The sequence below is a fragment of the Panthera leo genome, chromosome A3 (genome assembly GCF_018350215.1).
Source record: "Panthera leo isolate Ple1 chromosome A3, P.leo_Ple1_pat1.1, whole genome shotgun sequence".
Lineage (NCBI taxonomy): Eukaryota > Metazoa > Chordata > Mammalia > Carnivora > Felidae > Panthera > Panthera leo.
The window spans coordinates 86772257-86800231 of NC_056681.1; the positions used below are offsets into that span (position 1 = coordinate 86772257).

The following is a 27975-nucleotide window of genomic DNA, read 5'->3' on the forward strand; positions in this document are numbered from 1 at the left end:
CCTCATGCTGACTTGAACACACTGATTGGGGCCCCTGCCATGTGTGTCTCTCACTGGGAGCCAGGAAAGTAGGAGGGGATTGTGAGGTCACTCAGTGGGGAAGACTTTTGTCCTGTGCCAAACTGGAACTGAAGAGGGTTCCCCATAGGTGCAGTGTCACAATACATGCCAGGAACACCATTCTTCCCATCCCTGCTGGTCACAGACAGTGCAGGGCTGGGCTTGGCAGGGATGGGAAGTCAGAAAGGTAGGGAAAGCCTCATAGTGAATATGGGCCTTCCTTTAGGCTTTGAGGGATGAGCCACCCTGGGTTGGGAAGAAAGAGAAAGGAGCAGGAATGATGTTCCAGGGAGGGCGAACAGCCTGGACAAAGATCTAGAGGTGGGCCAGTCTGAGTAAGAAGAAGAAACCAGGAAAAGGATTCCTGGTAAGACTCTCTTCCCCACTCCCAGCCCTCTGGCAAAAGACGCCAACGTTTCCCCAAGTGTCATATCCTCTAGGCATCTCCTGTTACTTCTATCTCCAACCTCAGGTCCAAACAGCCAAGCTCCAGGATCCATAGAAAACTAGGGTGGGTTTTCCACAGTCTGTCACTGCCTCCCTTCCTTCTGTTCCTCTAGACCTCCTGACTCTGATCTTTGCCCTGGATGTACTTTTCCTTTCATGTAAAAATAAATAATTTCTCTCAACCTGTCTCTCTCTCTCTCTCTCTCTCTCTCTCTCTCTCTCTCTCTCTCTCACACACACACACACACACACACACACTGCTACACCTGCTTAAACTCCGGTGGCTTCTCACTGCCTTTAGGATAAAATCCCAAATTCTTACTCTAGGCCTGTCCCACCTTGTTCCTGGGCCCTCCCTGAGCTGGCTCAGCCACACCCACCTCCCCTTCTCAGCTGCCTTTTGTTCCAGGGTCTTCTGGGAGCCCATAGCCTTTCCTCATGCTGCCACCTCTGTGGAGAAGGCTCTTCACTTGCAGGTGGCAACTTAACCATTATTCCCTCACAGAAGCCTTCCCTCCTAGTCTAAACCAGGGTACCTTTCTCATAGGACTCTGTTATTTTCAATCACACTGCTCATGTCACTCTCTATAACCATTTGTCTCTGTGTGACTCTTACTTCATACCAGCTCCCCACACTGGGGTGATGGCTTCTCAGGTTTCATTCACCCTAATTCCCCAGAGCCTAGTACACATCCTGACAAGTATTTGTCTTCTAAATATTCAAAAGACACCCCTCTGGCTGTAGGGTGAAAACCTAAGCTCTTGACACAAAGACCTTTTCATATCTGAGCTTTGCTTGCTCTTCTGCTCCATGCCCCCCAAGTTGCCCCCCCCCCCACCTCTGACCTCCTTAGGACCCTGGACTCCGGCCAGACCAGGTTACTTGCCATTTTTTGAACATAATCTGCCCTTTCTCATCTCCATCCTTTCCCATAAGCTTTTCTCTTAGCGGAGAATAGCAAATTCCTATTCACCCTCCAAGGCTCATTCTGGCTCCTTCCTGGACTCCCCCGGGCAGCATTCCCATCCCTCCATTCCCACATCAGTCTATCCCTTTCTTCTTCTCCTACCTGTCTTCTCCATTAACTCCTGTAGGCACCCTCTATTCCTCTTCATCTCAAGTGCCTATTACAGGTTCTAGCACACAGTGGGACCTCAAAGGAAAGATCTGTCAGCTGAATGGTCTCCACTCAATAAAGGAGGAATATTCCAATGTTTCAGCAAACCCCCAAGCAGCATAAGTTTACTTGTGAGGCAATAAACTCCCTACCACAAGGAATTCTTTAAGCAGAGGCTGCATACCCTATCCAACAGTCTTTTTCAAATTCTTTGTGATCCATTACAAACATACATAAATATCACATTAAAAACAAAGTTTCACAAAACGATATTTACTTTTTCTTCCATGTGGTATACCCTGATTTTTTTTTCTATTTCATTTTTCATAAATGCTGGTTTTAACCACTAAAAATGGGGTTTCAGGAGCCACAAATAAGTTGAGACCCACAGTCTGACAGACTCCCATGCTGGCCAGCATGTTAGATTCACTGATCTCCAGTGAACCATTTCCTCTTTGACACCAGTGGGCACATTTAGGTAACTTACCTCATCAAAAGGGTGATCCTCCTAGAGCTGAGAAGGGACTAGAAGGAAGTCTCTGTTGACTGCTTAATAGGTAGGAGGGCTCCCTGGTACAGCTGCCCAGAGACCAAGGCCTCCCACTCATTCAACTCAACAAATATTTTTAAGTCCCTACTACATGCTAGGCACTGTCCTAGTCTCTGCAGATACAGCCATAAACAAGATATTAAAAACTCCTGGGGCACCTGGGTAGATCAGTCAGTTAAGTGTCCAACTCTTGATTTCAGCTCAGGTCATGATCTCACAGTTCATGAGTTTGAGCCCCACGTTGGGCTCCATGCTAATAGTGCAGAGTCTGCTTCAGATTCTGTCTCCTTCTCTCTCTGCCCTTCCCCTGCTCATGTGCTCTCGCTCTCTCTCAAAATAAACAAACTTTTTTTTAATGTTTGTTTTTTAATGTTTATTCATTTTTGAGAGAGAGAGCATGAGCAAGGGGGCAGGCAGAGAGAGTGGGGAGGGACAGAGGATCCGAAGCAGGCTCTGACCTGATAGCAGCGAGCCTGACGCGGGGCTCGAATTCACGAAACATGAGATCATGACCCGAGCTGAAGTCAGACGCTCAACTGACTGAGCCACCTAGGTGCCCCAATAAATAAACTTAAAAGGGATTAAAAACTCCTGCCATGATGGCAAGGCCGTAGAGAAATTGGAACCCTTGTGCATTGCTAATAGGTATATAAAATGGTGCATCTTCATGGACAATGGTATGATGGTTCTTCAAAAAGTTAAACATAGAATTATCATATGATCCAGCAATTCCACTTCTGGGTATATACACAAAAGAATTAAAAGCAGGCATCAGAACACATATTTGTACACCGATGTTCAGAGCAGCGTTATTAACAACAGCCAAAAAATGGAAGCAACTCAAATATCCATCAACAGATGAATGGATAAATAAATGTGGTATATACATATAATGGAATATTATTCAACCTTAAAAAGGAAGGAAATTCTGACACATACTACCACATGGATAAATCCTGAAGACATTATACTAAGTGTTTGATTCCACTTATGAGGTACCTAAAATAGGCAAATTCATAGAGATAGAGTAGAATGGTGGTTGCTAGGATCTGGAGGGAGAGAAGATAGGGCATTATTGTTTAAAGGGGTACAGAGTTTCAGTTTGGGATGATGAAAAAGGTCTGGAGATGAATGGTGGTAATGGTTATAAAACAATATGAATATACATAATGCCACTAAACTGTGCAGTCAAAAATGGTTAAAATGGTAAATTTTATGTTATGTATATTTTACCTTTTTTTTTTAACCTGGCACTTGGAACTTAGGTTCTAGAGGCACAGACTGGGAAAACAGCTCATTAATAGAGTAGCATTATTTCTCCCCACCTCAGAGCAGGAGCCATAAACTACATCTGGGTTCTGGAGAGTCTGCGTGCGGTAGTAGGAGGGGGTCAGGAAATGGGAGGCATGCACAGGTTTCCCCACAATCTCTTGGCACAGAATAGTTCTCTTTGTATCTGTTTTCAATTTTAAGCATATTAAGATGAAATTTTGTTTGGATAAAAGGGCCACAACACAGATTCATCAATTCTAACAAATGTATCAATCTGGTGGGGGGTGTTGATGACAGGGACAGCTCTGCATGTTTGAGGGGCAGAGGGTATATGGGAAATCTTTGTACCATCCTCATAATTTGCTGTAAACCTAAAACTGTTCCCCAAAAATAGTTTTTACAGGTGGGAAAGACCACTGCTGCCTAAAAACATGTTTCTAGACTACAACCTTCCTTTTCTAAAATGACCACTGGTTGAGAGATGTTTTCATGAAGAGTGGGCAAGGACCACTCTGCAGGAGGGGTCCCCGAAGCATTTCACAGGCAGGTGTTGGCTCTGTGGGGCAGGGGGAGGAGTGGGTCCCATGAATGTACAGTGATCTGAGGAGAAGACTGACCTGGAAGCGTAGGCCTCACAGAACCATTCTAGCCTTTCCCCTGGGCTGAGGTGGTCAGTTATTGGACCTCTGGCTCCATCTCCTCCCAAAGGCAGGTTTCTCAACTGAGTCACTTCCGGTCTTGCCCAGGGTGGGGTATGGAAACAGCACCTGATTTTGGCCTTGAAAACTTTGGCTCCAAGTCCTGGCTCTCCCCTTTATAAGACACTTAACGTCCCAGCCTGTTTACTTAGTTATAAAATGGGGATGACCTGATACCAACCATCTCCCAGGATATGATGAGTCATGACACCACTGGAGAACGCCCAGCACAATGCTAGGCACAGAAGAGACACACACAGGAAGCTTTAGTGTTTGGGCCCTGAAGCTCAGGAATGGTGTTGTAGGCCCCATCTGTGGGGCAGGGCCCCACACCCTTAGACCTGCCAGGCCAGCCTGGCCAGTCCTAGCACTTGCTCTGGGTGCACCTTGTGCACAGCCACCCCCACAACAAATAGCCAGGGAGAGCACTGGACTGATAAAGACAGCAGACCTCATGCCTTCAGAGCCAAGTCACAGTTTCAGGAGCTGGTTTCCAAGGAAGGAAGCCTCTGCCTGCCGCCCGACCCACCCCTTTCCTGAGGGACCACACCCTGCACTGCCGTGAACTCATCTCTACATATGACAGTTTCTACATTGGGGTGTGACTTCTTGAAGACAGGTGAACTTTGCCCCAGGCAGGGGTTAAGAATATTCCACTAACATCTCCTCTACTATTGGGTACTTCATTTCACTCCATATGATCTCTGTTGTTACTCCTCCCCCCCACACCCCACCCCCCACCATTCAACGACTATTTTCAAGGACAACAAAGTTGGAAACAAATGGAAATAGGGCATTTTTCTTTCTCTCTTACATTAACACTCTGTGTCTCTCCCTGACAGAGGGCCTGTTTTTGCCTCTTTGCCTGTTCATCCTCTTGCTCATAACAGACTTCAATAAGGAAGCAGACAAGCAACCTCTGTGCTAGACGGGCTTCCTTTACAATCACTGCTAATTCTGGACTTCGGTCCTTCTGGACATTCTGACATGGGTGTATCACACACAAGGAATCACATACATGAGAAAAATCAGTAGGAAAATCTAAGCCCATCTGTCTTTTGCTGCTGCTGCCCACCCTTCTCCCTGTTAAAATCGTTTTAATTTCATCATAAGAATCTAATTTCCACTAGTTAGAATTGGGTGATTTTTCTCTACCCCTCACATTATATTCCTCCTGAAAAAAAAAAAAAAATTTTATTATGCAGTTTCTTAGAACCACCACTTGACCAAACCCTACTCCACTTCTGGCCTTGGGGACACATCAATGAATGGCTCTGCAAACCTCTGAAATCTTTTCAAAGACTTTTCATATTGTTATTTTAGTTTACTATTATTATTATTATTATTCTCCCCCATTAGGAGAAATGTTTCATCATTTTGTAATCAAACAGCATTTGCAAATATCAACAAGAGAATGTGTAATGTATTATGCACACACACTATATAACCATCTATTGTTAAGACAGAAACCTCCTGGTGGTGGAACACATCTCTAACCCCACTGGCTTCTACTTAATGTTCGCTTTCTCAGATGGCGTGGAATAAATAAATAATCTTTGTCTCAGAAATATTTGGCTTTTCTCTGAGGTCCCCTCACTGATTGGAGCACCCTTGCAGTCATTCGGGGTGACTCACAGCAGCAGATCTGGGGACTGGGTGGCCAGGGAGCCTTGAGTGGACAGGCTACAGAAGAAACAGATACCTGGCTCTGCCTCAGCAAGTAGTCCATTTTCAGGCAAAGCAGTGAACAGGGTGGAATTGGTCTTCCAAGTCCATCCCTGCTACTCTGTAAAAACTCATTCCAGACCAAATCCCAGTGGCTTTGTCCTGTCCTCTGGTCATTTAGGCCACTCCACCCAGGCCTGCCATCCCCAGGGAGTGTCCATCTCAGAGTGTCCTCTCTATACCTATCTTCAGGGCATCAGGGAGCCACTATCAGCAAGCTTTCAGATGGGAAAGTATTTATGCACGATTTCACTCTGATGAACAAAGGAATCCAACAGTAACGGAGAGATTTTAGGCTGTGAAGCAGACTTAGAGCTGGGTGGGGAGGATGTGCTCTGTGAACCTGAGATCAAACCCATGAGGAGTATGGCTAGCCCTAATCAGGATCAGCTCGACAGCATTGAATTTATCCAGAATCACTTAGGTTCCAATAAAATACTTTTCCTAAAAAGTGAAGCTTCAATTGCCAAAACACTATTTTAATCACTTGGAAGGGAAATGTTGCTAAAATATGGCTCACAGTCCCCCGGTGCCTTAAAAACTATCCTTTTCCCACTGAAGTTGTCATCATTACAAGCAGTCACTGTGAAACTAGACAACAACATGATTTTTGTTTCCTCACTCTTCCTCTGTCCTTTCCCATGGCTTTCACTTTCCTGTCATCTACATGTCTGCCTCTAAAAACTACCTACCACCACCACCCTTCCAGGCTGTTTCTTTTCTTCTGCAGGAGTTAGGAAATCAGATAGCCACTCTTGTCAGAATAGTGTGCTGTCAACAGACTTGAGGCCCTCAGAAGGTTAAAATACACCTGGTTTAGATGCAAGGATTTTGATGCAGTTATTTCTGCAGGTCCTATTTTCAATAACTTCCAGATCAGGGTGCGAGTCCAAAGGGAAATGAGGCTTCAAGACTTAATTCCACCCGGAATGTTCCTGCCATGTATTTGCCATCCATCCTCTGGCTAGTAACATGTTTCTATGGTTGTGGCCTTGCATACAGAGCTCCATGTTTTGCTCTTACTCTAGTTGTTATTTCATAGCCCTACTAAGTGAGCAGCACTGATGAGCCCCACGAGGCCTGGAAGCTTTGCCTCCCTGAGGAGCTTCACCAAGAGGAATGAGATGTACAGCCCTGTGATATCTGACACTGAGCTGCCATCTTTCTTCCAGGTTTCTGGAGCGCTTTACAGACTTCAGCCTCCTGCCACAGCACTGAGACAGCATCTGTGACCATGGCCACTTTATGGTATGACCAACTGGGACTCTGGTCCACCACCAGGTAGACCACCACCACAGGCACGTGACTGCCAGTGCCATCATGAGTTGGCTCTTTAAGGAACCCAGTGGGTGATGTCTAGACAGGGTCACTTGGCCTGTGTTTGGAACAATGATCTCACTCTGCATTTTTTACCCTGTGGGTTGTGACCCATTACTGGGTTATGAAATCAGTTTAGTGGGTCACAACCAGCAATTTTCTTTAAAAAATAAATAGAACAGAAAATATCCAAGTGCATCACACACAGTGAGGGTGTTATTTTTAGAAAACTTATGCTTCGGTTTTATAGATCTGTATGTAGGTGTGTGTGGTAGCTGGGACATGAAATATATTTCTCACAGGGAGTGGTGGTCAAGGAAGTTTGAAATGCAGTGATCTAACACACATCCATCCTGCACCTACATCTTCCTGACACCCACCCCTGCTACTTGCACCCCTAACGAAAAGCCAAAAAGAATCTGTTCAGGGTCCTAAAAATGGCCTCATCTGGAAGGCACCGGAGTCAGGAAAGCCTTCTTGGAGGAAGTGGGGCTTGCTGTGTCATGAGCAGGAATAGGGAGGGGGCAGCATGGCAGAAGGAAAGGCATGGGCAGTGTACTGTGGTAAGAAGGAATGAGGTGAACAAGGACCAGGGAAGGCCTACAGGGGATAGCTATAGATACCTGCCTTCTGAGGGAGGCAAACTGAGGGGCTGAAGCTAGAGGAGTGGAAGAAAGAAAGCTGATTTGATTCCAAATACCCATTTTCAAAGTTACCTTTGGGGGACATGTGATAGTGGGGAGTGAAGTGGCGTGTCAGGCCTAGTGCCCCTATCTCTCATTGATCCAGTGATAATGCCTGCTTTCTTTTATCTTTGTAAATTTAACTTTTAATCAATTAAAATGAAAAACCTTCAGTTCCTCAGTCACAATAGCCACATTTCAAACACTCAATAGCCACATATGACTAGTGGCCATATTCTATAACACAGAACATTTCCATCAATGCAGAAAGGTCTACTGGACAGGGATGTTCTAGAGTGAGCAAATGATTAATTCATTCCAGGACTTCCTTCCCTCAGGAATCCAACAACTTCCATTATTTCTATTACACCCATACTTCTAAATGCAAATATCTCTGGGAGAGGTACTGGGATGGCTTGAAAGAGTAACTGGTTGATATTAACGGCCTGAGGAAAGCCAGAGTCTAAGAAGCCATCCACCATAGGCTGAGTATATATGACAGACAGAATACGGGATGAAGGGATGTCAGAAGATAAGACACTGCCGTAGCCAAATGTGCTGTCTGAGGATACTGAAGAGTAAGGATAAGCTCCTATATCAGGGGATGTGGAAAACTTAGAAAACTGTGAGGAAGTGACCCGCAGTTATTACTCATCTTCAAGTAAGAGTTTATGCCCCAATAGTCCTTGGCAAGGGGGTTACTGTATGGGAAACAAGCACTTCTCTACTTCTAGGGAAGGAGTAAGAAAAAGTGCATGCAGGCCTTCCCTATGAACTTGGCCCTCTTCTGCCCTCTGTATGTGCTCTATGACCACGTCCATGGTTCTATCTCCTTTATACCAATGACTCTCTGAAAAATATCACAGGCCCAGGCCTAGAGACCCAAATACTAACTTGTTATTTCTACCAGGAGCCTCCATTAGCAATCCCAATGTGAATTTTAACAATCTCTGGCCCACTGCCTTCCCTACCCCGCTTCCTGTATTCTGGCTTCTGGCTCACCCTCCACCTGCTCACTCCATCATCCAGGTCAGCACCCTATGAGTCACCCCAGACTCCTCCCCCTTTTTCTTTGCTCCCCACCCAAGGTCACATCTTGGCCACTTCTCCACTCTGCTATGAATCTGCCCAGCTCTGATCCTCTCCAGCCCTCACTATCACAGGGACCACCCGCTGGTCTTCCTGCTTCCAGTCACAGCCACCTCTAGCCTAGTGTTTCTTAACCACAGATAAGCAACAGAATAACTTGGAGGCAGTTAAAATATAGATTCTGACTCAGTCGATCTGGCCAGGTTGAGCATGTGTATTTTGCGAAAGTGCTCCAGGTGATTCTGATGTGCACCCTTCATTAAGAACCACTGCCTCCTCCTCCTCATTACTAATAACAACAAAAACAACAATTAACATTTTTTGTGTACTCACATGCACTGCCTCATGTAATCTTCATGACAACCTTGTGAGGTAGGAGCTATCATCTACTCCCATTTTACAGTTGTTGAAACTGAGGCACAAAAGTGTCATAGTTAGAGGCAGGACCAAAACATGACCCACCACTTCTAACCATTCTGCTCTCTACACCACTGTATAGACATGACTTGATGTGTAGCTCCCTCCTTAGCTTGGGGACACACTCATGATACCCTTCTCCATCCAACCTCCCACAACAGCTCCTTCATGCAACAAGAAAAATCTTGGGGGGTGGCGGGGAAAGGGGAAAATGGGTGATGGGTATTGAGGAGGGCACTTGTTGGGAGGAGCACTGGGTGTTGTATGTAAGGGATGAACCACGGGAATCTACCCCAAAAAACAAGAGCACACTTTACACACTGTATGTTAGCCAATTTGACAATAAATTGTATTTTAAAAAAAAGAAATATCTTGATCATGGTGGTGGTTACAGAGTGTACACATTATAAAAATTCACTGAGATGTGTGCTTAGGATTTGTGAATTTACAGTACATTCACTACTCCTCAGTAAAAAAGATCCTGAGGGGCGCCTGCAGTTAAGCATCCGACTCTTGATTTCGGTTCAGGTGTAAGATCGAGCCCTACGTTCGGCTCCATGCTGATAGCACGGAGCTTGCTTGGGATTCTCTTTCTCCCTCCCTCTCTCTCAAAATATATTTTTAAAAATCCTGGAAAAGTCACTTAAGAAAGGACTGCAAAAATAAAGAAATAAAATAAAGGGGCACTTGGGTGGTTCAGTTGGTTAAGTGTCCGATGCTTGATTTCAGCTCAGGTCATGATCTCATGGTTGGTAAGATTGAGCCCTGCATGGGGCTCCATGCTCAAAACGGAGCCTGCTTGAGAGTCTCTCTCTCCCTCTCTCAAAATAAATAAACATTAAAAAAAAAAAAAAAGAAATAAAAAGAAAGACCCAAGCAAATGTGAAATCAGTAAAAACAGGCATGCACAGAAGAAACTAGGAAAAAGCCATCACAGTGCTGGTGATTATGAAGAATTCTTTCCGGAACAACACATTTAAGAACAGATTAAGAAAAGATTCTCAGAGCTAACCCACAAGAAATCCTTAGAGGAGACCAGGGTTGAAGACAGCACTACCTGGAGGCAGGATCCCCTGCAAGATGGACAGGAAAACCCCAGTATAGGATGGCTTGGCTACAGTGGGGAGCATGTGGCTAGCCACAGCAGCAGAGACACAGGAGCTCTGAAGGTCCACAGGACTGTCTTTGGGTCAGAGACTGGGGAATACCCCCAAGTAGAAGTCAATGGCAGTGAGGGGCTTCTTCCTTAAAGGACCATGTGATTTCTGCATCAAGAAGTCCAGCCCCATCAAATCCAGCTCGTTATGGTTGGATAAGGACTCCACTGGGATCACTCATGTTTCTAGCTCCCCTGTGCAGTCACTTGGCACATTGATTTTGAAGTCTATCCTAAAAGAACAAAGAAAAATCTGAGAAAAGAAGTGTGATGAAGTATACCTCACACTAGCACCTATTAAGATATATTTAAAGAAAATGTGATCAAAACAGACGGTAGGAACAGACAATTCATTGGAACAGACCAGAGAATCCCAGGTATACATGGAAATGTAAGATGCAATCAGTATTTCAGACCAGGAGGCTAAGAATAGGTATTTTAATTATTAGTGACCAGGAAAAAGAAGTTAAATCCTTAACTCTCACAATTCACCAAAATATGACAAACTCCATCTAGACTAAGAATTAAATGTAAATTAAAAAAAAAAAGAAACCATTTAAGTATTGAAAATTTATGTGAACATATAACTCTGTAGCAGATAAAGCCTTTCTAAGCCTAACACAAAGACAGAAACACACGCCAGGCCTAGAGATCCAAATACCAAGTTCTCTCCACCAGGAGCTTCCATCAACAATCCCAAGGAGAATTATAATAATCTCTGCCCCTGTCCCCCACCCCTACTTTTTCATGCATTCCCAATTCTGGCTCATCCTCCAATTGCTCACTCTGCCATCCAGGTCAGCACCCTGTGAATCACCTTACACTCCTCCTGCTCCTTCCTCATTCTCCCCCTTCCCAAGGTTACCACTTCTTGGCCACCTCTCCATTCTGTCTTGAATCTGTCCAGCTTGATCTTCTCCAGACTGACCCCCACTGAGGGCCTCACCTGTCACCCCTGTTACCAGCTCAAGGATTGCCCATGGGTCTCTCTGCTTCCAGTCACAGCTGCCACCTCCAGCCCAATGGTATGGAAAGCCTATAAAGACTACCTTGATTACATGGACATTTTAGATTTATGAATTCTTAAATAGTGAACAAAACTAAAGGACAAATGACAATCTAGGATAAAGTATTTGTTATATAAGAAAGAAGAAGAGTTAATAGCCTGAATATGTATCAAGTTCTCTCATAAATCAAAAAGACAAAAAAATAACATACACTAAATAATAAAATACTGCACAAATGAAATGAAAACAAGAAAATAATATACCAGTAGAAAACTGCACATAATCAATTCTTCAAAGAGAATTACCAATGACTAACTGGCCTGTAAAAAGAGTCCAAGTAATAAAATAATTTTTTAAAAAGAAAAGCAAAATAAAGAAGCAACAATGAAATACTATTTTTGCTTATCAAATTTGCAATTTAAAAAAATAATAATGCCTAATATTGGAGAGGATGTAGTCAAAAAGATGCTCTCATAGGACTGGGGTAAGAGCCTAAGCTGATACATCTGGAAGGCAACTGGGTAATATGTATCAAAATCTTTGAAAATGTGCATATTCTTTGATCTAGCAATTCTACTTCAAGACTATATCCTAAGGATAAAAATAAAGATGTACACAAAGTCAGCATTATGTATAAGCCACAGCTGTTAGGAACTTAAGGGGCAATAATAAGGGATTAGTTAAATGTTGGTAGGTACACAATGAAATACTACAGATCTATAAGAAGTTTATTGCCAAGGAAAACCATTTACAATGTATTGTTAAGTATAAAAAGCACGTCATAGAACAGTATGTACAATATGGACCCATTTATGTAATGAAATGTGTAAGGGTGTATACATCCATATATATGCACACAAAAGAGATCTACAGGCATGTAACTAAAACAGTAATAATAATACAAACTAATAATACAAACCTTGGTCTAGTATTTTACTACGATTTCTTATTTCCATCTTTGTTCTTTGTATTTCCCACTTTTATTTTTTTTTAATTTTATTTATTTTTTTAAAATTTTTTTTCTAACTTTTTTTATTTTTGAGACAGAGAGAGACAGAGCATGAATGGGGGAGGGTTAGAAAGAGAGGGAGACACAGAATCTGAAACAGGCTCCAGGCTCTGAGCTGTCAGCACAGAGCCCGATGCGAGGCTCGAACTCACGGACTGCAAAATCATAACCTGAGCCGAAGTCGGACGCTCAACCGACTGAGCCACCCAGGTGCCCGTATTTCCCACTTTTAAAAGAAACCCGGTGGTATGATATAGACCTCCTTCTCTACCATCCACCTGGTATGGGGAATTCCTATCCAGCATTCCCACTTGACTCTGAGCATCTACATCCCTTACATGTGACATATATGGTATTTCTTGTGTTCCTGTTTAACTTTTCAAACTTTATCTTGTCTCTTCAACTCTCTAGACCATGGGTAAGAGACACCATGGGTGTCTTACAGTGCCTATACATAGCAAGTTCTTGGCAAATGGCCCAAGAAAGACACCTCTGTGCCCATGCCCCTGTGGACTGCCAGAGCATGGACTGGTTGGCTCCACAGGTGTGACATTCAAGCTCAGCTCCAGGCCAGGCTTGAGGCTGCATGTTGTGGGACACCTGTCAATCTGGTCCTGTTGAGGTTGCTTATTGTTGCTGCTAATTATTGTGGAGTGATGGAACTGTTTGTTTAAAGCATAGGCTGCTGCCCCCACACCCAGAGGCAAAGCCAATCCTATGGGCATCCTACAATTAATGAGCCAGTAAGTATTTCCTCTGGTGTGAAGTTGGCTTTGATCCAACAGATCCCTTCCCACTTCTTCCACCACCTTCACCCCATTTACGACTTCCCATCTTGGCTGCTGGAGGCCTTCATTGGAGAAGCACCCCCTTCATCAAAACTATAGGCCTAGTCAGAACAGTCCTGTGTCCCTGGTGTCCCAAGCTTGATTCACCAGCTCCTCCTTGTCCTCCTAGGTGACCAAGTTTGCTCTCATATCTAAGGAAATCTGTTACCCAAGCAGCCCAGCCTCTAGGCCAAGAAACCAAAAAAGCCCTGGGAGACCGCTGTAGGAAAGACACAGGATTTTTTCATGCATATTCAGTAAGTCAACCTTCACAGTTGTCCACAATCTCTGTGATCAGTACTCACTTTGATCAAATTCTCTGGAGAAAAAAAATACAAAAGCCATCGGACATGGAAGAGTCAGGATCTGGGAGAAAAGGCCGTCAACTGCTTTTTTTTTTTTTTTCTCTCCCTGTATAGATCTAAACAATCTCTGGTGCTCCCAAGGCTCTAGAAGGAGCAAAAAGAGAGGTCCTGGATGGAGTGCTTGCCATGAGCATGTGTAAGAGGCATATGGAGACCAAGCCTAGACTGCCACCATGGAAACCTTGGGCTAGGTATTTTACAGCTCCATGCCTCAGTTTCCTCATCTGCAAAATGGGATGATAATAGTGGAACCTGCCTCACAGACTTGTTGTGAGAATTAAATGAGTTAATGGATATAAAGCACTTAGAACAGTGGCAAGCTACAAGTGAACAAGACGTAAGTGTTTGCCACTGTTAACAGAAGCAGGAGGAGTCATACGGTGACAGCCATATGCTCGGCACTGTCTGCCCTTCTGTACCTGATGGTTTCTCAGCCTCAACGCTATTAACATTTTGGGCTGGATAAGTCTTTGTTGTGAACAGCTGTCCTGTGCACTGTAGGATGTTTAGCAATATCTCTAGCCTCTCTCTACCCAATATTCCAGTAGTATCTCCCAGCTCTCCAATACCAATTTGTGACAACCAAAAATATCACCAAACATTGTAAAATGTCCCCTACTAGTGGGTAGAGGCGAAATTGCCCCATTTCAGAACCAGTGGTCTAGTCCTATAAAAGCCACTGTCACGCGGGCACCCAGCTGGCTCAGTGAGTGGAGAATGCGACTCTTGATCTCAGGGTCATGAGTTCAAGCCCCACACTAGGCATAGAATTTATTTAAAAAAAAAAAAAAAAAAAAAAGCCACTGCCATGGAGAAACTATGTCTCACACTCTGAGCAGGTCTGGTGTGGATCCAGACCTAGAGGTCCCACAATGGAGCCCCTTGTGGTTTGATGCAGGAGCTGCAGGTGGGGAAGTAGAGAGCAGTCAGTTCCGGATCTGTAGGTGGCTGCCATTTTCTCTCCTTGCAGATGGAATGGGAAACTGGGGCCTAGGCAGCATTCTATTTGGGAGGTACCTCACCCATGAGAGACTAAGAGGGTGCAGAGAGAAAAAGAGTCGAGGAGCTGACTTCTTTGGCAGGCTGTGTCTATAGCCTTAATTAGAGGGAGCCTGCTGAGTCCAGAGGGGAGAAGGCCAGATAGGATTCAGAGCTAAAGCCTTGGCCATGGCAGAAAAAATTCCCCTAACCTAGTGAGGCCTCTGGGCACAGGAGCCTCTGCAGCCCCTCTCTTCTCAGGAAACAAGTGGGCTCTGCACTTGGTTATGAAAAGAAATACACTGTTCCTTTGATAAAATAACCTCCTGACCATTTAGCACTATTAAAGCTTAACGTGCATTTATTTTGACATAGGAGTTGCTACAAATATATTCTATGGTTACATTAGCACAGATGCACAGCATCTCTGCAGGGACCTCACTGCCCGGTTCAAATCCCAGGGTTCAAATCCCAGATCTACCACCTAGCAGATACGTGACTATGGGAAAGTTATTGATTTCTTTGTGACTTAATTCCATCATTTCTGAAGCAGGGGCAATAACAGGACCTATGTCACTAGACTGCTACAAGGGTTATATGAGCTACTACATGCAAAGAACAATGTGGTCAACAAATGCTATAGTTATTATTGTGTTCACTGTGTCCTTAGCTGGTAATAGCTAAAAATTTGGAAATTTATGCCAGTCAACTGGTTAAATGCATGTGGCACATCTATTCTATGAAATACTAAGCACCATCAAAAGAAATGAAGTTGAGGGCGCCTGGGTGGCTCAGTTAAGCATCCAACTTCGGCTCAGGTCATGATCTCATGGTTTGTGAGTTCAAGCCCCACATCGGGCTCTATGCTGTCAGCTCAGGGCCTGGAGCCTGCTTCGGATTCTGTGTCTCCTTCTCTCTCTGCCCCTCCCCCACTTGTGCCCTGTCTCTCTCTGTCTCTCAAAAATAAATAAATGTAAAAAAAATTTTTTTTAAAGAAATGAAGTTGAACTGTATCTAGTTACATAATAGAATTCATTTAATAAGATCAAATTGCTAAATAAAGAATCGAACATGTTACAGATAAGTATATACAGTTTGGGATTATTTGTATATAAAAAGAGCTATACAGAAATACATGTATGTCACTTTATCTACATAGAAAATTTCTAGAAGCACCATCAAGCTGTTAGCAATATTATATCTCGGGATTGGGAATGGAGGACTGGAGAACTTTTGCTTTCTCCTCTGGTACTGTTAAAATTTCCAACTATGATGGGGCACCTGAATGGCTCAGTCGGTGGAGCATCTGACTTCGGCTCAGGTCATGATCTCAGGGCTCGTGGGTTCGAGCCCCATGTCAGGCTCTGTGCTGACCACTTGTTCAGAGCCTGGAGGCTGCTTCAGATTCTGTGTCTCCTTCTTTCTCTGCCCCTCCCCTGCTCACGCTGTCTCACTCTGTCTCTTAAAAATAAATAAATGTAAAAAACAGATTAAAAAAAATTTCCAGCTACAAGCCTGTATTTTGTTTAAATAATATTGTTTAATTTTTTAATGTTTATTTATTTTGAGATAAAGAAAAAGGGAGAGAACAAGTGCGTACATGAGGAAGGGGTAGAGAGGGAGAGCGAGAATCCCAAGCAGGCTCCACGCTGTCAGTGCAGAGCCTAACCCAGGGCTCAATCTCACAAATGTGAGATCAAAACCTGAGCCAAAAACAAAAGTCAGATGCTTAACTGACTGAGCCACCAGGCAACCCGAAAATAATAATGTTTTTTAAAAGGAACAAGATAGGGGTGCCTGGGTGTGTCAGTTGAGTGTCCAACCCTTGATATTTGCTCAGGTCATGGTCCCAGGGTCATGGGGTCAAGGCTTAAGACTCTTTCTCTCTCTCCCTCTGCCCCTCTCTGCTATTTGCAGGTGATCTCTCTCTCTTTCTGATAGATAGATAGATAGATAGATAGATAGATAGATAGATGATAGATATCTACTGATGTGGAAACATTTTTAAGATACTGCAATTTTTTTTCAAAAGTAGAATATGAATAGCACAAGCCACAGGAATGAATCTCATTAATAAATTCAAGTATGCGGGAAACCAAACTTTAGTTTCTATAACTCAACTCAATGTTTATGGTAAGTTTCCATCGTGCCAACAGGAAAGTTAATTCTAGGTGTGTCTGAGTTTTCCAGAACACTGAGAAGTGCCAGTCATGGGACAGAGGAGGTGGCTGTGAGGCTGGCTGAGGCCAGATATAATAGCCTCCGCTACTCTGTGCCACCCATGGGCAGCCAGGAATCTTGCACTTGGCCCCACCATATGGGGCTCTCTTAGCTCTTACTCCTGCCTGCCCAGGTGATCTGCTAGAAGGCAAGGTGGGACTCTGGACACCACAAGATCTTTCTCCCCTGTCTCTCCTGCCCCCACCCCCAGCCAGTCTGGGGAGGGGAAGTCTACAAAGAGTTAGAGGTCTTTCCACTCCAGGTGAAATCCTTCTTCCATCTTGTCTCTTGACAAGGTATTGAGTCTGTGAAAGAGAATCCTGTTTCTTTCTTTCTTTTTCTTTCTTTCTTTCTTTCTTTCTTTCTTTCTTTTTCTTTCTTTTTCTTTCTTTCTTTCTTTTTCTTTCTTTCTTTCTCTCTCTCTCTTCTTTCTTTCTTTCTTTTTCTTTCTTTCTTTATATTTATTCTTGAAAGAGAGAGACCAAGAATGAGTGGGGAGGGTCAGAGAGAGAGGGAGACACAGAATCTGAAGCAGGCTCCAGGCTCTGAGCTGTAAGCACAGAGCCCGATGTGGGGCTTGAACCCACAAGCTGTGAGATCAGGACCTGAGCCAAAGTCGGACGCCCAACCAACTGAGCCACCCAGGCGCCCCAAGAGAATCCTGTTTCTTCACTGAGCTATTCAGCAAACCCTAAAGTTTTCCTCAGTGCGTAAACTTTTGGCATACAAGTGCCAGAGATACCTGAAACTTGATTCCATTTTCTAATCTGGGGAGCTAGCTCAGGAGGAAATGAGCTCCAAGAATGTGACAGTGGGAAAAGGGAAAATCCAAAGGGAGGAAAGAGATTTATTTCTCAAATATTATGCCAGCCACACATATGTGTAAATGCAGAGCAAAAAGTCTGAATATTCCCATCAAAGAATTAATAGTGTCTACCAGTAGAGTAAGTTTCAAGACAGGGGAAGGGCTAGAAGGAGAGCTTTACCTTTTTACTTTATGTATTTCTAAACTGCTTTTTATGCTTTAAAGATGAAGTTCTACTGAGTATTGCTTATATAATCTACTATTTTAAATATATAAATACGCATATATCTTTTGCCTCCAGGCTGAAGTTGGGAGGGTGATGCAGGTCACACCTATCTGGCCCACTGATGGGCAGAACCTTGGGGGGTGTATTTGCATGAAGAGTTGAGAGACTAATGTTAGGAAAAAACTCTTTCTAAGGGAAGAAGGCAACAAGCACAATAAGCTGACCCAAAGCCAAAACTTTGCTCAGTGGAAAGAAGGAAATAATTCTGAGCTAAAGTGGTAGTTGTGATGTGCACGTATCAGTGGAACCAAACCTCAAGGCTCTCTCTGTAAGGCAATGGGGGTGCCAGCAGCCTCACAGCCCTGCTCCTACAGTAGAGCCAGCTGACCTCATGCCAAGAGGAGTGTCAGTGGCTCCCAGCAGGCGTCGAGTGTCTGATGGGTGTGGCAATGTCCAGCAGAACTGATAGCTCCATAGGGTGTGGCAGGGGCAAAGGGAGGTTGCAGAGCTGGAGGAGGGGAAAAGATAGCTGGGAGCGGGGAGGGTGTAGCTGTCTAACCTTATCCACCAGCACATGGGAGACATACACCCTGGGGACGCCCAGAATGCTCTCAGGGTGAGGGTGTGGGAAGTAGGCAAGACCTGGAATTCTACACTGGCAGGGAGGTAGGGGTAAGAGTCAGAGATACACGTGGACGAGCTATAATGATGTAATGAGTGCACAGGTGTTCAGGTGCATGCACAGGCGGGGAGCACAGAAGAGGGAGCCACAAAGTCTACATGGGAGGAGGGGTCAGGGAAGCTCTCCTAAGTCAACTGACGTTGGTAATTCAGAGTGGGTGGAAAGGGTGGAGGGCATGAGGAACTGTGTGTGCAAAGGCCTGGAATACAAGGGAGCTAGCCAGAGTTTGGGGGAACTAACTGAAAGCAGCTCAGACTAAATACAGGGGAGTGGTCATTGAGGCCACAGATTATGTTCCTTGGTAAGGAATTTGGACTTTATCCTGCTGGCAACAGTGAAACTCAGAAGAGGGCTTTATGCAGGGAAATTAGATGAACAAATTAGCAAGAAAGCTTTTCACCGTTATGCTCCCACCACTCCTAGCTAACTCCCCCTGGTCTCAGAGGGCTGCTTCCTCCAGTTAAGTGTTCCCTGACCACCTCTTGGACTCAGGCAGCCCTCAGCTCAGGCTTCTAGAGGTTCCCAAGCACCTCCTCTTTCCCTCTCCATCACACTGTGTCTTGATTACCTATGCCCGTACGTTTTTCTCTCCCCTCATACACTGTGAGGGCTGGAAACCAAGAACTATGTCTATTGAGTTCTACATTGTATCCCCAGCACCCCACACAGTGCTTGGCATAAGTATTCCATATGTATTTACTTAATAGGGAAAAAGAAAAAAAAAAAAAAAGCCCATGAGAAGATAATCCTGTGGTTTCCAGCCAGGGCTGCGGATTATAGGTTGGAAAGGGGAGACAAGGGGACCAGGGAGAAGGTTTTTGCAGTAGTTTAGTTAAGGAGTGATGAGGGCCTGACCTCAGGCAGTGGTGGTAGAACTGGAGAGCAGAGAGAGATTGAGAAAATATTTAGGAGGCAGCACTGGTAGGCTTGAGTGACTAGATGAGGGAAGTGAGGGGATCAGATAAGGAGAGGAGGGCTCCTGGGCTTCTGATTTAAGCAGTGGGTAGATGCCAGATTAACCAACACTGGCTATTCTGGAAGAAGAGGCAATGTGTTGAGGAAGATGATGAAATCACAATTTAGACATGTTGACTTTGACATGCCTGTAGGGCACACAGGTGGAGGGGTCCCAGGGGCAGCTGGAATCATAGCACTGGAGCCCAGGACAGACATCAGGACTAAAGATAGAAATTTGGGAGCTGTCAGCCTACAGCTGATTAAAGATCAAGGAGGGGACAAGATACCCCAGGGAGCAACAGAGAAGGGGAAACAACAAGGAGGATCCCCACCTATAAGAGGTAGGCTCAGGGGGAGCTATGGAGGGAAAAGGAGACATGAGAGAGGGAGGGAGAAAAGAAAGCAGTATCACAGGGGAGAAGTGACTTTAAGGACTAGTAAACAGGGTCCAACAGTGTGTAGAAACTTAGAGCCAGCCCCAGCTCTTGTCTCCCTTAACAGTTGAGAAAACTGAGGTCCAGGGACACTGAGGTGTTCAAAGCCACAAGCTATTATTGCCCATAGTCACATACATCAGTGGCTCTCAACTATGATCCCTGGAGTCCGGGGCGGGGGTGGGGGGGAGTCCCAAAGACCCTTTCAGTGTGGTCCAAGAGGTAAAGAACATTTTTATAAGAATACCAATACTTTTGGGGCGCCTGGGTGGCGCAGTCGGTTAAGCGTCCGACTTCAGCCAGGTCGCGATCTCGCGGTCCGTGAGTTCGAGCCCTGCGTCGGGCTCTGGGCTGGTGGCTCAGAGCCTGGAGCCTGCTTCTGATTCTGTGCCTCCCTCTCTCTCTGACCCTCCCCCGTTCATGCTCTGTCTCTCTCTGTCCCAAAAATAAATAAAAAACGTTGAAAAAAAAATTTAAAAAAAAAAAGAATACCAATACTTTTTTTGCAGTATTCAGTTTGTTGACATTTGAACTGATAATGCAAAAGCAAAAGTGGGTAAAACTGCTGGGGACCTAACACAAACCAGTGAAGTTATACTCTTCACCGCAGGCACTCTGGTTTAACAAAAAGGCTAGCTTCACATAAGAATGCCCATGACAGAATAATAATTACTGATTTTTTAAAAACATGACCCTTGGGACACCTGGCTGGCTCAGTCAGTGGAGACTGTGACTCTTGATTTCAGGGTTGTGAGTTCAAGCCCCACGTTGGGTGTAGAGATTACTTAAAAAAAATCTTAAAAAAAGAAAAAAAACCATGACTCCTGAGTACATCTTGTTAATGGTCTATGCATAAAGCACTTCTGTTACACATCAGGACATACCAAAGTACTACATACATGTATGTGATTGTTTGCATTGAGAAGTGAACCACCTGCTTTTTTCATGAAACATCATTTTATTAGAAAAGCAACAAAAAGAAAAAAGGAAAGAGCGCTGACAAACTGTGATTACTCAGACTTGGGTATCTGCAGCCATTTTCTCAAAAATGAATGAAGTGAGCTTATCACGTCAAGGAAAACTGATAGTATTTTTTTGCCAATGATAAAATTTGAGCTGACAAGTGAAAATCAGAATTATAGAAAACTTGTCCCCACACCATGAGCTTCACAGCTTCCTGGTACTTAAAGACTTTGCTGAGGAAATAAGTGGTAATATTAATGAATGTAATACTATGGATTGAAATGTGTCTACATTTGGAAGATCTGCATAAATCACTGATCCATTATTTTCCAAATGACTAATGCATGATGTCACAAAGAATGAACAAAAGACCCATTCAAACTACAAGACAGATCAATGGAGTTGAATATAGCTGAGGATGAGAAGTTCATTGATATACTTTCAGATCTCACATGGTGATTAACCTTTCAGAAACTGCCATTAGTCCTATTTTGGTGAAATATCAAAGAAGATATCCACAATTATCTGAAAAGTCTATAAAAAATACCAAATACAGGGGTGCCTGGGTGGCTCAGTTGGTTAGGCGTCCCACTTTGGCTCAGGTCATGATCTCATGGTTCATGAGTTTGAGCCCCGTGTTGGAGCCTGGAGCCTGCCTCGGGTTCCGTGTGTGTGTGTGTGTGTGTGTGTGTGTGTGTGTGTGTGTGTGTGTCTTTCTGCCCCTCCCCTGCTCATGGTCTGTCTCTCTCTCCCTCAAAAAAAATAAACATTAAAAGATTAAAAAAAAAATACCAACTACAAATCTGTATGAAGCAGGTTTTTAGCAATGTATCATAAAAGACTGGTAAAGAAGCAGATATGAGAATCCAACTGTCTTCTTTTAAGCCAGTCATTAAAGAAATTTCCAAAACTGTAAAATAATGACTCACTGAGTTTAAAGTTTGTTTTTTTTTAAGTCTTATTTATTTAAGTAATCTCTACACCCAAAGTGGGGCTCAAACTCATGACCTCGAGATCAAGAGTTGCATGCTCCTCAGACTGAGCCAGCCAGGTGCCACTGAATTTTTTTTATTTTAGATGATATATTTTTATAAAAGGTATGTTGGGGCACCTGGGTGGCTCAGTTGGTTGAGCATCTGACTTCAGCTCAGGTCATGATCTCTAGCTTGTGGGTTCAAGCCCTGATCTCATGACTTATGGGTTTGAGCCCTGTGTTGGGCTCTGTGCTGACAGCTCAGAGCCTGGAGCCTGCTTTGGATTCTGTGTCTCCCTCTCTCTATCTACCCCTCCCCACTCATGCTTTGTCTCTCTCTCAAAAATAAATAAACATTAAAAAACATACATACATATATATATGTGTATTTTAATATATAAAGGATTTATTACTGTTATTTTTATATAATTAATAAGTACTTCTAAAGCCTGCTTCTAATGTATGTTTCCATATTTGTATTATGGTAAATATCTACAGCTACAGAACACATAAAGGCATCTGAAGTCTTCATTAATTTTTAAGAGTGTAAAAGGGTCCCGAGACCAAAACATTTGAGAATGCTGATACAGACCACCCTTTCCTGCCTCCCAGTTCTTGGATCTTATTTCTAGTACACCCACCCCTCCCATGCACTTCTCCACAAAATACAGAATTATAAAAACTAAAAAAAAAAAAAAAAAAAAAAAAAAAATCAAAAACGAAACTTAGCTGAGGAAGAGATGAGAGAGCAGGCACTGTGAACTAAACAGACAATAAGACCCTTTCCTTCCCTTCAAAATAATGTTCCTTTAAGGGCCAGGTCCTGTTAAATAGCCCTGCCAGGCTAGGCTGGGTTCCTCCAAAAACCCTTCCTACTGCCACCTGTGGGAGAAGAAAGACTGGGGGCAGAGGGCTCAATGGGAGTTCAGGTGTCATCTCCTTCATGTTCAGTATCTGAACATGATGCCTCTCTTCCCCACTCAAGCCTAGAGGTCCATCAATCATTAAAGATGCATTATTTTACTTGCAACTAAGGTCTTCTCTTTAGTTTATAAGCCACATAGGTTTCTTTTTTATCCTCTGTTCATTCTTATGGGTAACTGGTCTTTTTATAATAATTTGTAAGAAAAAGTGACTCTATTACTTTTCAATTGCAAAATTAGTTTTAAAATGATTAAAAGTTGGGGCACCTAGGTGGCTCAGTCAGTTAAGCATCTGACTTCAGCTCAGGTCATGATCTCACCGTTTGTGCATTCGAGCCCCACGTCAGGCCCTGTGCTGACAGCTCAAAGCCTGGAGCCTGCTTCAGATTCTGTGTCTCCCTCTCTCTTGGCTCCTCCCCTGCTCACACTCTGTCTCTATCAAAAATAAATACACATTAAAACATTTTTTTAAATAAATTTTTAAAAATTAAAAGTAAAATTAATGAAATAGAAGACAAAGAAACAATAGACATAATGCAAAAGTCGGTTCTTACAAAACAGACCTCTAACAAAATTATCATGAAAAAAGCATGAAGCATTAAATATGCAATATTAGGAATGAAAAAGGGAAGATAGAGTACAATATAGGAAAACAAGACTAGGAAAATTTTATGCTAATAATTTTTTTTTAAGAAAAATTTTAAATTACCAAATTACTTGACTAGAGGAGGAGAAGTAATAGCTTTACTAAGATTTATATAGTAGTAGTAGTAGCAGTAATATCCTGGGGTCTCCTCTTAAATGCAAACCCCTCAGGGAAGTGCTAGTGAGTTCCTTCTTAGGTTGCCTTTTGTGACACAAAAGATGGGTCTTTGGAACCTAGGCCTATCTGGATGGAAGGAAAGAGGGTGCTGAGAATACAGAGAAGGTGCTGGCACTTACCCTTGTTTGACATCCCTGGTTGGCCTGAAGTCAGATTACCAGGTTATACCACGCTGCCAAGATATCCCCTGCTTGCTTCCACAAGACTCAGCACCTCAAACATGAGATTTTGCCTGCCCTGTCAGCCTACAATCCCCTCTTCCTTACCTGCTTCCTCCTTCCCTCCCCTCCTCACTCCTTCCTTTCTCCTTCTCTTCTTCTTCCCTCTCCCAACCTCCTCTCCCCCATCTTCTGTTGGAAGACAGAGTAGCTTCAGGTGTGGTTGGAGTCCTATCAGGTTCTGTACCACCTCTCCCCATATCCAGTCCTCTACCTATGCCCATCGCCTGGTACTTCTGGCCACAGGAGTTGCAGCAAATATGTGGAGGCCTGAAGCCTCACCCTCAGCCTGTCTTTGCCCATTCCCCAAACTCATTTCTGAGTCTGATGTCAGAATGGGATAGAGAAGGTGTCCAAGGAGTGTGATGGTATGTGCAGTAAAGAGAAGTAGTTGTCTAGCTCTGAGTCCTGGTATTGAAGTTAATGCAAGAGATCTATCATTTATATCTTATACTGTCTGTAGCTCAAATGAATGTCTGAAACATATAAGCACTACTGTGTCTCTAATTTGTCAGTTGGATGAATAAAAGTTAAATCTATTTAAATGTGTTACTCTGTCAGGGCACCTGGGTTGATCAGTTGGTTAAGCGTCCAACTCTGAGTTCAGGTCATGATCTCACAATTTGTGGGATCAAGCTCTGTGTTGGGCTCTGCACTGTCAGCATGGAGCCTGCTTGGGATTCTCTCTCTCCCTCTCTCTTTGCCCCTCCTCCACACACACTGTCTCTAAATAAATGAACATTAAAAAAATAAAATAAAAATGTGTTACTCTGTCTATACCAGCTTGTGACCACTAGCACTATCTTAAGCAACAGACTCTAGAAGCACCACCACTACTGTGTGTGTGTGTACACAGTGTGCATGCACACGCGCATGTGCATGAGCACACGCATGCCCTCACATTGGCAGTGGAAATCCATTAAATATTTTAATGACAGAAAAGATGACCTCCTTCAGAATGGGGATGACCAATGTATACAACATTGCTGTGGTCAAGTTGTGAGGTCATGGCGAGTAGGAGTGGGAAGGAGGCCACAACAGAGAATTTAGTTTAGCTAGAAAAGGTTCCTTGGTGAACTTTGCAATGATTTAGTCTTGGATTGACCCTAGCCCCTAGCAGCCCCTAGGGCAGGTACTTCAATGGACTCTTAAACATTGCTCAAAGCCTCAGGGGTGAGATAGGATGTGGAGGACAGATACTCACTGAGACCTACAACTTCTGCTGACTACCTGGGTCTTGAGTAGCCAGCCTGTCCAGATAACAAAAAACTGATGCTGTAGTGACACTGACCACACCCAAGGGCAGGACACTTGACCACGCATGTTCAAGTGCATTAACAGACACAGTGAGTTGGAACAATTTAAAATCTGGACCATACCAGATGTTCAGTGGTCCTTACCAAAGTCAGCCTCTGGTGAGAATGTAGATAGGAACCCAGCAACAGAGAACTAAAAACCTACAGGAATAAGGAAAAGGTGCCACAACATGAGCACTTCCTAGTCCAGATTGGTATTATGATTTGAAAGGCCCTAAGGAAGGTCCCCAAACCCTCCACCTATTTAGTAAAATGATGCCTAAAATCCCCAAATTAGAGTGCTCTTCCTTTCACTGCACTTCCACTACTTGGGGCAGTGCTGGGTGAAGCTGGGACCAGTGTTACTCTGAGCTGTTGGCACTCTTCCACCCCAGATCAGATGAAGATTCTGAGAAAGAAGTGTGATGGAAGTAACAATCAGGACACAACTTTCTAACATTGCCTGCAACTGATTCTATTGCCAATCTAGACTTTCAGGTCTCTCTCCCTAATTCCACCAAACCTGAGTTCAATATTCACCAACATCAAGGTGCTTCTTCAAAGTACCCAGCACTCCCTGCCACCTGAGACCTACTAAGTAGGGTGCTCTCAGCATGGGCTCTATGTGGGTCCAAGGGCTAGAAGTGAGTAACTCCAGACCTCCCTCTGCAGCTGCCTCTCTATCCAATATGAGGTAGGGACTTTGGAGGTGACACAGTAGGAAGCCTGGTATATTTTGGTGTGATCTGTCAGGCCCTTAGAATAAGTCCCCCTTCCAAAAATATCCCTCCTTCTCCAGACCCACCTGGCACCTAATATTTCACCATTAGACGGCCCTTAAAGTTACTCAATAAGTCTCCAGAGAAACACAGAGATCTCTTAACTTGGAGTGGGGGTGGAAGATTAGTGAGAAGTCACATAAAAACAAATCAATGATAGCCCTGGAATTCCTAGATGAGGGGTTTAGAGGTGGCAATCCAGTGGGAAGAGGAGTGAGGGTGGGGAAGTCAGAGGGTCGGGAGTATCTATAATAAAAGCATGTTTTCATAACAAATACAGTTTTTAATTACATCAAAACCAGTCACTTCCCCCCTGGGTCATTTTGCCTGTCAGAGGCAGGCAGACACTCAAGGCTGAGCTGAGGAATATTATAATTCTCTGCAAAGTCTCCTCCCTGGAGGAGGCTGAGGAAGGGAGTGCAGCCCCTTGGGCCAAGAATGGCAGGAAAAGAGCAAAGTTGTAGGCTGGATTGCCTAGTCACATGATGAGATCTCACTGCTTCTTGTCACGTAATCTCTTTTTCCCTCCTCCTCTGGTCTCTCCCTCTCCTCCTTTCCCCTCCCTCTGCTCTGTTTTGATTTGGTTAAAATAGATGCAAACGCTGGTCTTTTCTATTTTTAATACCTAGCCATTACATAATCCACAACGTAATTGCTGACTTGAAAAACTACTGGCAAGAGTAGAAAATCCCCAGAGTTTTAAAACAGGAAAAGGATTATTACAGCACAAAAGCCTCTGGCAGTTTTACTGACTGGTAAACTGTCTGTAATCGTCACTGCCAGTGGAAGTCACATGGGCCCTGGGAAACACTCTTCCCACCCCAGGAAAAGCAGGCTGGGGGAAGGGATGAGCCACAACCTTAGCTAGAGGGAGGCTGCTTTTTTGGGGGGGGGGGGGGGGGGGGGCGGAGGGGGGGTGGATCCTGGAGCTCCTACCAGCCCAGACACCAGGGCTGACGGAGTGAGCTTTAGGTTATCTGACTTCCCCAGGACTCCATTTAACTGCTTTTGTTTCTTCCTAGAGAGTGAAGTCTCCAGCAGTGGACATCCCTCATTAACTTCCTGGGCCTTCTACAGCCTCAAACATCCAGCCCCTGAGTGAGGGTGGACTATCCCAGTTAAATATATGAGTTTTTAAAGACAGAGGAGCAAGGAAGACTGCTTGTTAACCACTGAGACCTGACCCATTCCTCTGCTTTCCACACATTAGGCCAACCCCTATACTATTTAATTATTCAATAAAATGAACCAATAAAAGTATAATAACTAGAGACTTGGTAAAGGGTTGGAAGGGAAGAAGATTTTGCCGCCCCAAAATATGTCTCTGGCATAAGGATTTTTCTGAGCTAAAAGTAATCAAAATGTGGGGCACCTGGGTGGCTTGGTCAGTTAAGCCTCCAACTTTGGTTCAGGTCATGATCTCATGGTTCTGAGTTCGAACCCCACATAGGGTTCTCCACTGTCAGCCATACCAAAATTATCTCATTAAGACAAAACTGTCTAGGGGCACCTGGGTGGCTCAGTCGGTTAAGTGTCTGACTCTTGGTTTCTGCTAAGATCATCTCTCACAGTTTGTGGGTTCGAGCCCCACATCAGGCTCTGTGCTGTCAGCTTGGGGCCTGCTTGGGATTTCTCTCCTCCCTCTCTCTCTGCCCCTCCCCCACTCACACTCTCATACTCTCTCTCAAAATAAATAAACTTAAAAAAAAATAAAATTGTCTATGTGTGTTAGGGGTATGGCTATTGCAAAAGATACAAAGGGGACACGGATAGCTTTCCCTGATTTTGGCAATTCTGCCACAATCCCAACCCCAATAATCAAGGTCAGTCCAATTTAGGTACTTACAAGTGACAATTCCTTCAAAAAACGTTTGCTGAATGCCACACACTTGAACTAGTTGCTGTGGACATAACAGTGAGCAAAATCACTGCCCTCATAGAACTGCCAATTCAGGGGCA

The 27975-nt window shown here is 44.1% G+C and overlaps 2 long non-coding RNA genes across 16 annotated transcripts in view; one reads left to right on the top strand and one right to left on the bottom strand.

Moving 5' to 3' along the window:
* On the top strand, positions 1-27287 carry LOC122216165. Of its 2 annotated transcripts, none has more exons than XR_006200763.1 (3): positions 1-427; positions 7043-7151; positions 27039-27287. It is a non-coding gene; the product is annotated as an uncharacterized LOC122216165 (long non-coding RNA). The 2 variants fall into 2 exon arrangements; XR_006200764.1 differs by having other exon boundaries at positions 15-427; positions 7043-7118.
* The window catches only part of LOC122216163, a 103922-nt gene that overhangs the window by 22495 nt on the left and 53452 nt on the right, over positions 1-27975 (bottom strand). For 2 of the 14 annotated variants that reach the window (XR_006200744.1, XR_006200761.1), the window contains one exon: positions 23315-23336. The exons of 10 other annotated variants lie outside the window; for them this stretch is intronic. This is a non-coding gene — a long non-coding RNA (uncharacterized LOC122216163). Of the gene's footprint in view, positions 1-23305; positions 23337-27975 lie in introns of those variants that run through there. 2 more of the 14 variants (XR_006200755.1, XR_006200754.1) reach the window with 2 other exon arrangements.